Here is a 13,244-nt window from a genome sequence, read left to right on the forward strand (position 1 = left end):
AATTTTGTAAGACTTAAATTTTAAAATGCAAAATTGTAAAGTTGATTAATAAGCTGAACACATAAAAGAAATTAAAAAAGATAATGATGCCATATTTCAGACACACATTTGTTGGTTGGAAAGTGTGCAATTATGTGAGCATTCGAGCCATCTGCCTTTGGGGTCTTGCTAAGTAATATCTTGATTCTTTGTTTTCCGCGCTGCCTCCATGACTGTTGCACAATCCCAACACAGGCCCTGCTGAAGTGACCTGAAGGGCATATGAATTACAAACCACAGAATGTGTCCTCTTCCTGTAACTCCTACACATCTTCACATACTTGTGTAACTCTAGCTTGACATCCCCTTCTCACAAAAGCTGAGAACATGTACAGGTTCCAAAACAAAATCATTTCCCAATCCATCCAATTCGGACCCGCCAACTGCGAAAAGGGAATGTTGGCAATGGAGTATATGCAGAATTCGAGAAAGGGTGTGAAAAATGAAAAAAGGGAAATGATGGCTTAAAATGTTTAGAAGAGGAGTGGTGTGGGGGAGAGGGATATGCACAGTGAAATCCCCCCCTTTTTTTTTTTTTTAAAGGGGGAAAACATTATTGTCAAAAATTGTATACGAAATTAAGGGCAAATATATCCCACTACCTTTAGGGAAATTCGAATTTTTTACATATAACCACTGAAGGAGCGAGTCCAATAATGTTGTTTCCTGATGTAAGACGATAAGCCCTCTCCATTTTCCACACCTACAGCAAGGATGGCACAGGAGGAACGTTTCTAGTTCTGATTTAAGGCGGCGAAAAGAGTCGCATTTTTTGCCGCAAATGTTGTACCAACTTGATGGAAAGCGTTATTGTGTGAGGTATAGAGTTTGAATGGTATGTATTTATTTATTTTTGCATTTGTTACAGCGTACAAAACCCTCGGGTATCTAAGCGCTAGTTACATTAAGGTAAAAGGAGAGGAAAGGAGGCGGGTTGGGGAGATGCAGAAGTGGGATGAAGAGTCTTAGGAGGAGCAAAGTTAGTTGAACAGCCAAGTCTAAATTTTTACGGAAGGTCCAGTAGGCCTGTTCTTTTCTGAGTGCTGGTGGTAGATTATTCCAGACTTTGGCGGCCACGACGGGGAAGCTCTTGCCGCCTACTGAGCAGCAATTGTAGTTAGGGATCTTCAGGTATGCTTTGGTTCTCCAGAAACTAGCAGCTTTCATGCCTCTTTTGTTTTGCGGGACTGTATTTTTATTTTTCTACTAGCAGTTGTTTTTATTTACATTGATGGACAGTGTGGAACGGTCACTACAAAGGACTCCCTGTTCAGACTCTGACCCAACCCATTAATAGCATGGTTGACTGGTAGGACCCGGCCAAACCAAGTGTAAGCCCTGCTCCACAGCAATAACGATAGATACCCGATCAATTTGCTTTCCAAGAAAAGGAAACTGTCCATACGCAAAGAATTAACACTAATCGCAAGCATGCTCACCTCACTTTGCACATGTGCAAATGACTCCTTTGTTAATTTGAAAATTAACATTGGGCATATGCAAGGCAATCCATTGAAATGATGGGAACACCCAGGAATGATGACACACACATGGGGCGCACCACATTGCACTGGGGAAACAATTGCCCTACTGCAAATACCTATGTGCTCATGGGAAACGTTGTTTAAGACTTTCTCTTACATGGGGAAGGTTGTTACAGCTGTTATGAAGGCAGAGTTGGAGACAGGGGGGCATACATTCACTCCTAATTCCTGCTCCGCCTTCACAACCCGATTTGTACTCCAGCATGAGATTTTCATGCTGACGTAGATTTAATAGATTCCTGTTGAATTAGCCCTTCTTTTTAGCACCCGTTAAAAACATGCATACTTCATAGGAATCCATTGTAAATGTTGTCTGGAAAGCATAATTAGCAGTTGGCCTTTAGATTTTGTATTTTTAAAAAAGGAGCATAAATGCAAGGAGTAATGACGGTTTCATCTATTTTGACTCTTTTTGACTCCTTTTGGAAATCGTCGAACATTACATGCAGGTGACCCAACTGCATGCAACTGTTAATGCTGGCAGTTTCCTGCATGCAATTCACATGATATTATAAAATGGCCCCCATTGTTTCAACGCATTTTCGCACCAGGGCAATTTCTGGATGCTGACAGGCACTTTATATAATGGCACTGCTGCGATTGTGTAATACTTGCTGATTCGAAATAGGAAAAAACAATTGCTTGCTCAAATGTTTTTGAAACTGAAGCAAAGTCTCAATTGTACTAAGAAAATTGGCCCAGGTTTTCTTTGGGCAGCCCACATAGCATGCTGGTCATTTCAAAGCAGGTTACATGATGCAAATGTAAAGACTACTGTTGGAAGTATTTGCTGCATACCATTCCCAAAATGTTTTGGTATCTCTAGAGGATAGCTCAGGGGCAACGTGCTCGCCTTAGAAACAAGATGACACTGAACAACACAGGTTCGATCCCGGGTCTGCGCTTAGGATCCTCTGGGTATTAAATGTGTTATAAATAACCTATCATATCATCATATCTATAATTACAACTAAGATGCCACCATGCCAACTTGGTTCATTCTGCCCTTTAGTCTGTCAGTCATTATTACATGTTATATTAATATTGAACACTGGTAGTGTGTGTTTAGGTCAGTTATGGCAAAATGGATGTAGCTCCGTGCGTATCCAAGAGCAACGTGGCTAAATTCGAAGTGCCCCATTTGAACCGATTTATTGCAACAAGTCCTCCATTTTGTGTAAGGGGTATGGCTCACAGAAAAGATGCCTATGCCAACTTCTAGTAGTCAGGATGCCACTGGGCATCATGCCCCGTTTATTTCCGGCATCTTGATGTAGATGGTGGAGAGTAAACGTAACTCCAATGAAATACTGAACAAGCTTTTGCAATTGAATTGATTTTGGCATTTGCAATTGGTTATTGCATTTTACTTTTACAGACACGAATGCAATAAATACTCTGGCCCTCATTACGAATTTGGCAGTATGGGCTAAAAGTGGAGGTACTTTTGTTGCCTCAATTTTTACTGCACCACCAAATTACAAGTTGAATCCTCCACTATTCCTCCCCCAAAACATCGGCAGAATTATCACTTGTAATTCCACCTGTGGTAATTCTGTCAAAAATCCCCAATTGAGTCCTACGGACTCCAGAAAATGTGGATTTAGACTGCCTAGCACCAATTGTAATCCTGCGGGGGGGGCGTGGCTTGGACGGCCATGTAAAGGGTCGCACTCTGGAGGAGCTCCGTTGATCCTGTTTTGATCCTGATGGAGGGGTGCGTCCACGGGGGCCGGCCGACGCTGGAAATCGATGTCCAGGTGTGGGAATGCCACCACTACACCCGCTGAAAGTCTGTGATGTCTGGGAGACCCGGGAACCGAAATAAATGCGATTGACTGGGATGAGCCCGGAGCAGACGGACAAGATAAAATGGCGGCGGCTCTTTGTGAACACCGCGGACCGTGAAGTCAGCATCGCGATCACGAGTGCAGGAACCACGGGTCCCTTCGCTTGGGGACTGGCACGCGTGAGCACCGCCTGGGACGCACGGTGGCCCGGCGAGCTGGTGGGCCGAACGGATCTAGCTGTGACGACGGGACCGTGGGCCCGAGAGTTGGGGTGCTTGGGGCGTGTTGGATGCCCTATGGTGTGGTGGGCCAAGCTCTGCGCACTGAGTGGCGTGATTCCCCTTCGGCGCCTGGCGGGACGGGCCCCCACCCGACTCATACAACAGCATGACCACGAGAGGTGTGAAACCCAAGGCCAAACAGCCCACGATGGAGGCTTACGCCAAGTCCTCCTCAGTGGCGGAAGGAGGCAAGAACAAAGAGGCCCCCGTGACGGTCGCAGAGTCGCCGGCCACGATACAGGAGGTGCTGGCGGCGATTGCGGACTTAAAAGTGTCATGGGAGACCAAGTTGGGCCTTGCCATGAAAGGGCTGCAGGAAGGCTTAAACCTCAAGATCGGTGCCGTCCAGGAGGAGGTGAATCTGCTACGACTGGATGTGAGGGCGATCTCGGAGCGCATGGGGACCATTGAGAAGGAGTCGGCCACGAACACGGCAGACTGCGCTGCTCATAAGAGAGAACTACACGCCCTTGTGCAACGGGTGGGCAACCTGGAGGACAGAGCGGAGCAGGCGGAGGGACGTGCCAGGCGCAACAATATTCGCATTGTGGGCCTACCCGAAGGAACGGAAGGATCAGACCCCACGGAATTTGTGGAATCCATGCTTTTGCAAGAGATTACCGGTGGGGTGCTAACCCAGGGGTTTGCAGTCGAGAGGGCGCATAGGGCCCTAACCAGGAGGCCGCCCCCTGGGTCCCCCCGCGGCCGGTGATCGCGAAAATTCTGAACTACCGAGATCGCGAAAAGATTCTTGAATTCTTCCGAAAAGGGGAACGATTGACAGAGGATCGGCCAAGATCACGGCCTACCCTGACTACACGCTACAAGTACAGCGGAGTCGGATGCACTTCGGGGCGGTGAAAAGGAGACTGCGTGAAGCTGGCCATCGCTACATGCTACTTTACCCGGCCAAGTTGAAAGTTTTTTACAGAAACAGATCCTTGTTCTTTGAAACACCGACTGAAGCGATGGACTGGCTGGACGCGCTGGGCAGCCCTCAAGAACCGGGCATCCAGGCGGAGACTACAGAAGATAAGTAGCTTGCGGCTGGGTAGCCTAGGGCAATGGGGCCGAGTCATTGGGACTTGAATATAGTCATTTATACTGCACATGGTGCGTGTGATGTGGCGCTGACTGGCTGGCCCATTGGGCGTGCCTACCCGTGGTTACTTGGTTGGAGGCTCCGAGAGGCTTCCTTTGTCCCCAGTAGTAAAATATCTAGTTAGTTAGGTCGCTGTTAGATCGGCGACGCCCCGTGGGGTCCTATTCCTTGAACTCGGGATAGGACCAGACGCGGGTGGGCCTGAGATCCAGGGATGGAGCTGGGCTTTTGTTGGGGTGGGATGGGTTGTTTGCTGTGGTGTGTAGTTGGGAAACAGGGAGGGGGGACGGGGATCAAGGACGGAAGAGCCGGCGGAGAGTTAGACCAAGGGGGCATTGTGGGGAGGGCGGGGCTGAGTACAGACCGAACTGATGGCATCGGTTAATCTTCGCATAGCTACCTGGAATGTCCGAGGCCTCAATAGCTACCTCAAGCGTAACAAGATAATGCTATACCTGAAGAGGATGCGGATAGATATAGCCCTGCTACAAGAGACCCACCTCACTAGGGAGAAATTGGAGGTGGTCAAGAGGAAATGGAGGGGCAATGTGGTGGGTGCCACGTACTCGGCGTATGCTAGAGGGGTCATCACCTGGGTGGCGCCGCACGTGCCGTTCCGGGTGCTTGATTCGATAGTGGACCTGGAGGGCAGAATGGTGGCGATAACAGGACTCCTGGAGAATAGGGAGGTACACATCCTCAACCTGTATGCCCCCAATCATGATACTGCAGCCTACTTTAGATCCCTCTATGGCAAACTAGGCCCCCTGGTAGGGGGTGCGATGGTGTGGGGGGGGGACTTCAATTGCGTCTTGGATCCCAAAATTGACCGGTCCGCTGGTACCAAAGGGAAAATGTCGCCGGTGGCCAAGGCGCTCGGGACATTGCTGGGAGACCTGGGACTGGTAGATGTGTGGAGGAGACTCCACCCCACAGATAGGCAGTATTCGCACTATGCGGCGCCATATGATTTATACACGAGATTGGATTATGTGTTTGGAACTGCCGAGATAGCGGGTGAAATGGTAGGGGCAGAATACAAGGCCCGAGTATTGTCAGACCATTCGCCCCTGGTGGTAGAGTGGCGACACCAACCCCCTAGGCCTCGGGTCCCAACATGGAGGCTTCGGTCGGAGGCACTGCAGGATGAGGGATTCCGGGAGGACCTGAGGGTTGCCATCGGGGAATACTTTGAGATAAACACGGGTAGCGTGCGCTCTGTGGGAACTCTGTGGGAGGCCTTTAAGGTAGTGGTGCGCGGAGTGGCCATCTCTAAATCCAAAGGACTTCAAGGGGGTATCGAGAGGGAGCTTCAGGACACCGAAAGGGAATTGGAGTGCCTAGCTCGTCTCGAGAACGCCACTCAGGAGGACAAGACTAGGGCGAAGGACCTTCAGGTGGCGTGCAGTGCTCTTTGGGATCGACTATGCAGATTGAACCATAGGAAATACACCGAGAGGCTGCACGTGGGGGCGACAAGCCAGGCAGACTGCTGGCCTGGCTGTACAAGAGCGAGTCCCCCCGGGTGGTTATTCATGAGATCTGCGGTGAGGACGGTTGTCTGCGCAACACTCAGGACGGGGTGAACGAGGAATTCCTCAGGTTCTACAAACGTTTGTTTGAGGACACTGGGGAGGACAGGAGTCAAGACATCCTGAACACACTCGAGGACATTGGTCTGCCCACCCTAGACGACCTGGAGCGGGAGGAACTGGACGCCCCTATCACTTCAGACGAGCTGGAGGTGGTGATCCGGGGCCTCCCCACGTGTAAGGCACCTGGAACGGATGGACTGCCTAGCGAGTTTTACAAGGTGTATGCGCAGGAGCTGCTCCAGCCACTGCTGGCCTTGTTTAACGAGGCATACAAGCAGGGAGAACTCCCGTTGTCCCTCCGTGAGGCCATGATTGTCCCATTACTGAAACCAGGCAAGCCGGCCGTTGAGTGTGGATCTTATAGACCTCTGTCCATGCTAAACCAGGACAGCAAAATACTCACGGCGGTGCTGGCCAACAGGTTGAAGAAGGTGATCGACAAGCTGATCCACCCGGATCAAACGGGATATGTCCCAGGCAGGAATATCACTGATAACCATAGGAGGCTGCACCATGTTATCGACCATACTAAGGACGACATGGGCGAGATGGCGGTAGTGTCGCTGGATGCGGTCAAGGCCTTCGATTCAGTGAGATGGCCTTGGCTGAAAGCGGCCCTGCAGGGATACGGCGTGGGCCCTGGGTATATCAGATGGGTCCAGTTGCTATATAGCAGCCCGGTGGCGAGGGTCAAGACAGGGGCCACAGTCTCGGATGCCTGGCAACTTAGCAGGGGGACCAGGCAGGGATGCCCTTGGTCACCCATGCTATATATACTCGCGCTGGAGCCGCTGGCGATATGTCTGCGGCAACAATACGGAGAGGTGGGCATTAACACCGCCAGCGGCAGTCACTTAATATCTCTGTATGCGGACCATATGCTGCTTTACCTGCGCTACCCGGAGGAGAACCTGCAGTACGTGCTGGAAGTACTGGATCATTACGCTGTCCTCTCGGGCATATCAGTGAACCCCAGGAAGTCTAGCCTGTTCCCTCTGGGCAGGTACAGGGATGTCCCGCTGGAGAGGCTGCCTGTGTTGCCAATACCATGGCGCACCGACACGTTTAGGTACCTGGGGGTAAATATTTACCACCGGACTGAGGCGGTACACAAGCATAACACAGAGAGAGCCATAGAGGGGGTCAGGAATAGCATGGCGTTCTGGTCCAGATTGCCCCTGTCCATGATGGGGAGGGCGGCTTTGCTGAAAATGGTGGTCCTTCCCAGACTCCTGCATTTCTTCGTGAACGTCCCGTATTTGATCCCTAGGAGCCTATTCGGGCGACTTCATGGCATGTGTAGGGGCTTCGTGTGGGGTAACTCCAGGAATAGGGTGGCCCTGTGGAAGCTCCAGAACCCGCACGAGAAGGGGGGTATAGGCTTGCCCAACTTTGAACTATATTATCTGGCGGGCAGCTGTTGTATGTGGCCAGGTGGTTGTCTGACGAAGATTCGGCGGAATCTAGGTTGCTGCTGAAGGATGCGGCCCCATACTTCCTGAGAGAAGTGGTGTGGCTACCAAGGAATAAACTGACAGGAAGAGGGCGGCTATTGAGGTTGGGATGGGAGGTCTGGCACAGAACGTGGAAATTGATGGGGGAGTCAGAACCGCTATCTCGGCAGGTCCCGCTGGTGGCCCTGTGCGAAAACGACTCCCAACTGCTTCAGTCTGTCCGTAAGCACTGGGAGCCGGTGGGCCTGGCCACGCTTGGGGACATATGGCAGGAGGGGGAGGTGTGGGACTTCCAAAAGTTGCAGGATGAGACGGGGGTGCATAGAGGCCAGTACATCACCCATGCCAGGTTAGTGAAACGAGTTAGAGAGAAATGGCCGGTGACGGCACTGGCAGATGACCCTGATGCCACCCTTGAAACTATGTATGATGTCTCAGAGGGCGGGCATGAAATTTCACGGATATACGAACTCCTTAGAGCGAAGGCTGGGAAGGAGTTGCTCCAACTGAGGCATGAATGGAAGGAGGAGATGGGTGGACTCATGGCGGATGGTCAGTGGAAGAGGGTCCTGGGGTATCATAAAAAAGTGTCCCGGAATGCACGGTTCCAACAACTCCAGTTTTACATTACTCACAGGGCCTACCTGACTCCCCAGAAGATTGCACGGTTTGGAGGCTCAATCACTCAAAAATGCCCCTGGTGTGTGGAGGCGGACGCAGGGTTGCTGCACATGTTTTGGGCTTGTCCGGAAGTGCATAGATTTTGGGAGGAGGTCAAGATGAAGCTTGCAGGTGGGGGAGTGGTGTTGAACGTGAGATCGGCCTGGTCGTGTATGCTTGGGATCTTTCCCAGGCCCAGACACTTTAGGCACCTGAGCAAGATGAGGGACCTGGCATATGTTCTGGCCAAACGCAGGATTGCCATGAACTGGAAATCGGCCAGCAGGCCGAGAGTGGAACTATGGTGGGCGGACCTTGTGAGGTGGGCGGAGGCGGAATCCGTGGTATGGTTTGAAGCGGTCACTAGAAGGGGCGAGGAGGAAATAGGGCCCTTGCTGGCCTGGCGACAATTGGTGGCCTCTATGACCAACCCACAACAGGGTTTGGACAAATCTGAGAACTCGGATGACGGGCATACGGACAATGCTCCACCTGACGGTGCCCCGACTGGGGATACAAGGGAGCCGGCTCTGGCTTGATGGGGGGTGGGGGGAGTTTTTTCGTATTTTCTTTTGTGTTTTTGTAAGTAATTAACCATTGTAATGTGTGGTGTGTTGTTTGGTTTTCTAAAATATAAAATCAATAAAATATTTAAAAAAAAAAAATAAAAAAAATTGTAATCCTGCGGTAAATCCACGGTACCAAGTGGTGCTAACTGTAAATTAGTTAGGTGGTATATCAGAGGATTTACCTGCAACTCGTAATGAGGCCCTCTGTTTCCACATTTCCACTAATTTTAAATATTTCTGCAAGTTAGTGGTTGCAGGCATAACACTAGTAATAAAATATGTTAGTAATAAACGTATGTTCAGTGCAATGTACAAACACCGTTTAAATATATCTAACACCAACGTTATGTGCCTGGAGGTAAGCATTTGCAGACCTGTTTGGAACTTGTAATACAATTACTTTATAGGTAGAGCTTGTTTTAGTGATCATGGTGATTTGTGATGGTGATCGTGGTGAGAGTGGGTTGGAACAATCTGGGAAGGGTGAGCCTACAGACAGCAGTAACCCACGTGGGTGGTCAGGGCTAGAGCAGGTGGATGTTCTAGGTAGGGTTGCTGGACATCTAGTGTGAGTGGGTGGCTGGGGGTTGGCATTTGTAGGGTTCGGTAGGTCTGGTGGTAGGCAGGTGTGGGGTGAGTGCAGGCAGGCACGCTGGGTAGGGTGAGTGTTGGTGTCAGGACACACAGGGTTGTGTCGGTGGGTCTTAGCAGGTGTAGTGTGCCGGTGGTGGGTGTAGGTAGGCAGAGGGTAGGATGGGGTGTGTGGGTGTAGACAGGTGTGGTGTAGAATGAGGTGGGTGAGTGTAGTCTAGCGTGGGATAAGGTGGATGGTTGCGGTAGGTTGACATGAGGTTGGGTGAGTGGCTAGGGACAGCCAGGCATGGGTTAGGGTATGTTGTTTATGAGCAGGTGCAGTGTAAGTTGGGTGGGTAGGCAATCAAGGGTGGGAGGTGGTAGGCAGGTGTTGGGTAGAGGAATGTGGGTGGGGTTAGGTAGGTAGTTAGGTAGGGAGAGCTCCTGGGGAAGACATTGACTGGAATATAGTTGGGTGGTGGGGGTAGGCAATGAGCGAGGTATGATTGGTTGGTGGGGAAAGACAATGAGTGGGGTAGGGTGGGATGGGGACAGGCAAAGAGTGGTGTAGGGTGGGTGATTGGATGGGGCAGTCAAGGAATGAGCTAAGGTGGGTGCGTGGGTCTGCCAATTAATGAGGTTGGGTGGGGGGTTGTCAGCATTCAAGGAGTGAGTTTGGGTGTGTGAGTGAGTTAGGCAAAACATTATGTTTTATTTATGGGTGGTGGCAGGAAAGGAATGAGGTTGGGTGTGTGGGAAAAGGCAAGGAATGAGGTTGGGTGTGTGGGTGGGAAAAGGAAAGGAATTAGGTTGGGTGTATGGGTGGGAAAAGGCAAGGAATGAAGTAGGGTGGGAGAATGGAGCGACAAGCAAGGAATGAGGCAGAGTGAGCAGGTGGGGTAGAAGGCAAGGAATGAGGGATGATTGGAGGCAGGCAAGGAGTCTAATGAGCAAGGGCAGTTGGGGCATAATGTGGGTTTGCAGCAGGGGTTACTTAATGCAAGGTTTTTGGAGCAGAGGGTACTGGGTTCTGATACACTCACAGGGGATATGGGGGATACAGATCATGGTGGAGGCAACCACATTAGGGAATGGAGGCAGCAGTTGTGGGATATAGGGGTACTGGAGGGCCTCTGAGCAAGTTGGTGGTACAGTATGGGGAGGTTACTTGGGGGGCAGGTGTTACTATCCTAGCAAAGAGCAGGTTAGACAAATGTGGGGCAGTATAGCGAGTGCATTGGGACAAAGTGACCGCAGGAAAGGTGCAACTGATTGCCTGTGGCTACATTTGGCACTGAGGTGGAAGAAGGGTAAAGTTTAGGTATGAGAGGGGTTTGGCATAATTATGTGGGGGAAGAGAGAGGGGAACGATGAGAACAAGTGTATGATTAAGTTGGTCTAGTGAGGACTAGAGTAACGATAATAGAACGAGGGTTGGCATTTGCGGCTATGGTAAATGGTCCTGGTTGGTTGAACAAGGTAGGGAAGGATGTAAAGCAGGATGCTATAGGGTCGGAGACATCCAGGTTGTCAATGGTATATTTATTTATTGGCGAATTGCATGACGCTAATCTCCAGAGGAAAAGTCCCTTTTCTATTTCTATGGGGGCCGAGGGAGGGAGGAGCCCTGGGACTGGAGCACAAAGCTCTAGTCCAGCAGGTAAGTGGGGGGGGGGGTATTTTATGTTTTTGGGAGCAGGGGGCATATGGGGACATGGGCAGGCACCAGGGAGAGGCTCCCTGTTGCTTCTCCACAATCAACTTGGTGCCACCCAGGGAAGAGCTTTGGGTGGCTGGAAAACGCAGGTGGTACAATCTGTATTCTCGCCTGCTGTTTCAGCTACCTGATAGGCTGACTGCCCTTCCCTGCATCTGAATGACAGGTGGGGGCATGCAAGGAATGCGGGAGGGTGTATGCAGGCAATAAATGATGTACTGGATGGATACTCTGGTACACTCCTATAATACAATACCCCTATGCGAAAGGTCAAGGGGACAAATAACACCAGAAAGAGTTCCATCCTGTTTTACATAAAATCAAAGGGCAATTTGGGAATGTACGAATGACTACAGGTCTAGATATATGTGAGAAATATTTGCCTGACAAAAAAGGTTTCTTGAATCACGAAGTACATAATGCACAGTGGTACTGGTGTGCATTTCATTTTTCAGTGCACTCATCCTAAGATTAAAGTGTTTGTAACATTGAAGCATATGTACTGATTCGGACGGGGTTAGATTGCAATGTCATAATAAATGGTTGCTACAATTCATTCACTCCATTGGAGTCAAAGGGATCTCTGGAGATAATGCGCTTTACTATGAGTTTGTTGATAATTTTGTGGCATTTGCACTGATTTACCACCAAACGCGATCCATGCTGCTGCAACACATGAATCTGTGAATTTAGTGCAGGATTATGAATGGAATAATGGTGGTGTACTTGCCCAATTTTTTGGTAGTGCGTGGGGAATATTGGGGATTTACCGCGAGTGGTAATTCCACTGCTGTAAATCCGTTGGTTTTTTTGGGCCTTGAAGGTGTGGATTTCTTTACGTATTTTGCTGGAGTTAAATCAACTGCCTCAGGGCTAACTCAACTGCCTCAGGGCTAACGAAAGTGGTTAGAATTCTGTTACTGCCCCAAAAAGTGTCAATGAACAAAGTTCCCACTTTTTTACTACACCGCCAAACTTGTAATGAGGTCCATTTAATATTTCATTTCCCACACATAATTTTAGACTGGTATCACTGTAAGGCTGACTGTGCAAATACTCAATTTGCAATGCACAACCATTCTAAGAGATTTCCATATATGTATTATGTTAGAAAGATGCTTAGGCCTAATACTCTGTGAGAACAGTAATATATCATATCATATCAACATGTCATTCAAACTTGAAATACATTCCCAGTTATCGACCTATTCACGCGCTGTGGAAAGGAAGATTAGCAATAATCCTTTTACAGGTACACTTCTTTAATGAACACATCAGTCATAAAATATGCCCTCGTGAATGCCGGGAAAATCAGAAATCACATATGCACTTATGCATTGTCCTCCCATGTCTTATCCTCAGTCTGTGACGCTAGTCACTGGCCAAGGCTAACGACTCACGCAGGACACAGAGGGCCTCATCATGAGTTGGGCGGTATCCTGGCTGTAATACCGCCTGACTGTAATAGCGTTAGCACCCAACGGTCCGGCGGTATTACTTCCAGACCAAGCAAAAACAAAGAGGTGATGGCTGGAAGGTTTAGACTGAATCTTCCAGACCATGTGCTGGGCGTTAACAGTAAATCCCCTTCCCCATTGGATCCAATGGGGCATTGTCGCACTAATACTGCGGGCTAATACAGCCGTACGTAATACCGCTGAAAACAGGGCGCTAACTGTGATTTTCACCTCCAGAAATAAGCTGGAGGTAAAACAGCTCATTCAGCGGCCAACTCGTGATAGGGTCAGCCTTTAAATGCAGAGATAATACCGTTAACATTACATTTAAGTGCTACAGCCCAACTCGGGATGACCCCCATAGTGCCTTATATCTGTTTGCTGTTTTTCCCAACATTTATTGCAGTACAGAAACTGAAATGTTCTTTTAAGCAGCGCTAACTTTATAGTTATTGTGCTCCAT

The 13,244-nt window shown here is 49.5% G+C and overlaps 1 protein-coding gene across 3 annotated transcripts in view; it reads left to right on the plus strand.

Moving 5' to 3' along the window:
• Positions 1-13,244, plus strand: part of CNTNAP2 (contactin associated protein 2) — a 3,301,953-nt gene that overhangs the window by 767,083 nt on the left and 2,521,626 nt on the right. The gene's annotated exons all lie outside the window — the stretch shown is intronic.

This window comes from Ambystoma mexicanum, chromosome 2q (genome assembly GCF_040938575.1).
Source record: "Ambystoma mexicanum isolate Mex_15411 chromosome 2q, UKY_AmexF1_1, whole genome shotgun sequence".
Lineage (NCBI taxonomy): Eukaryota > Metazoa > Chordata > Amphibia > Caudata > Ambystomatidae > Ambystoma > Ambystoma mexicanum.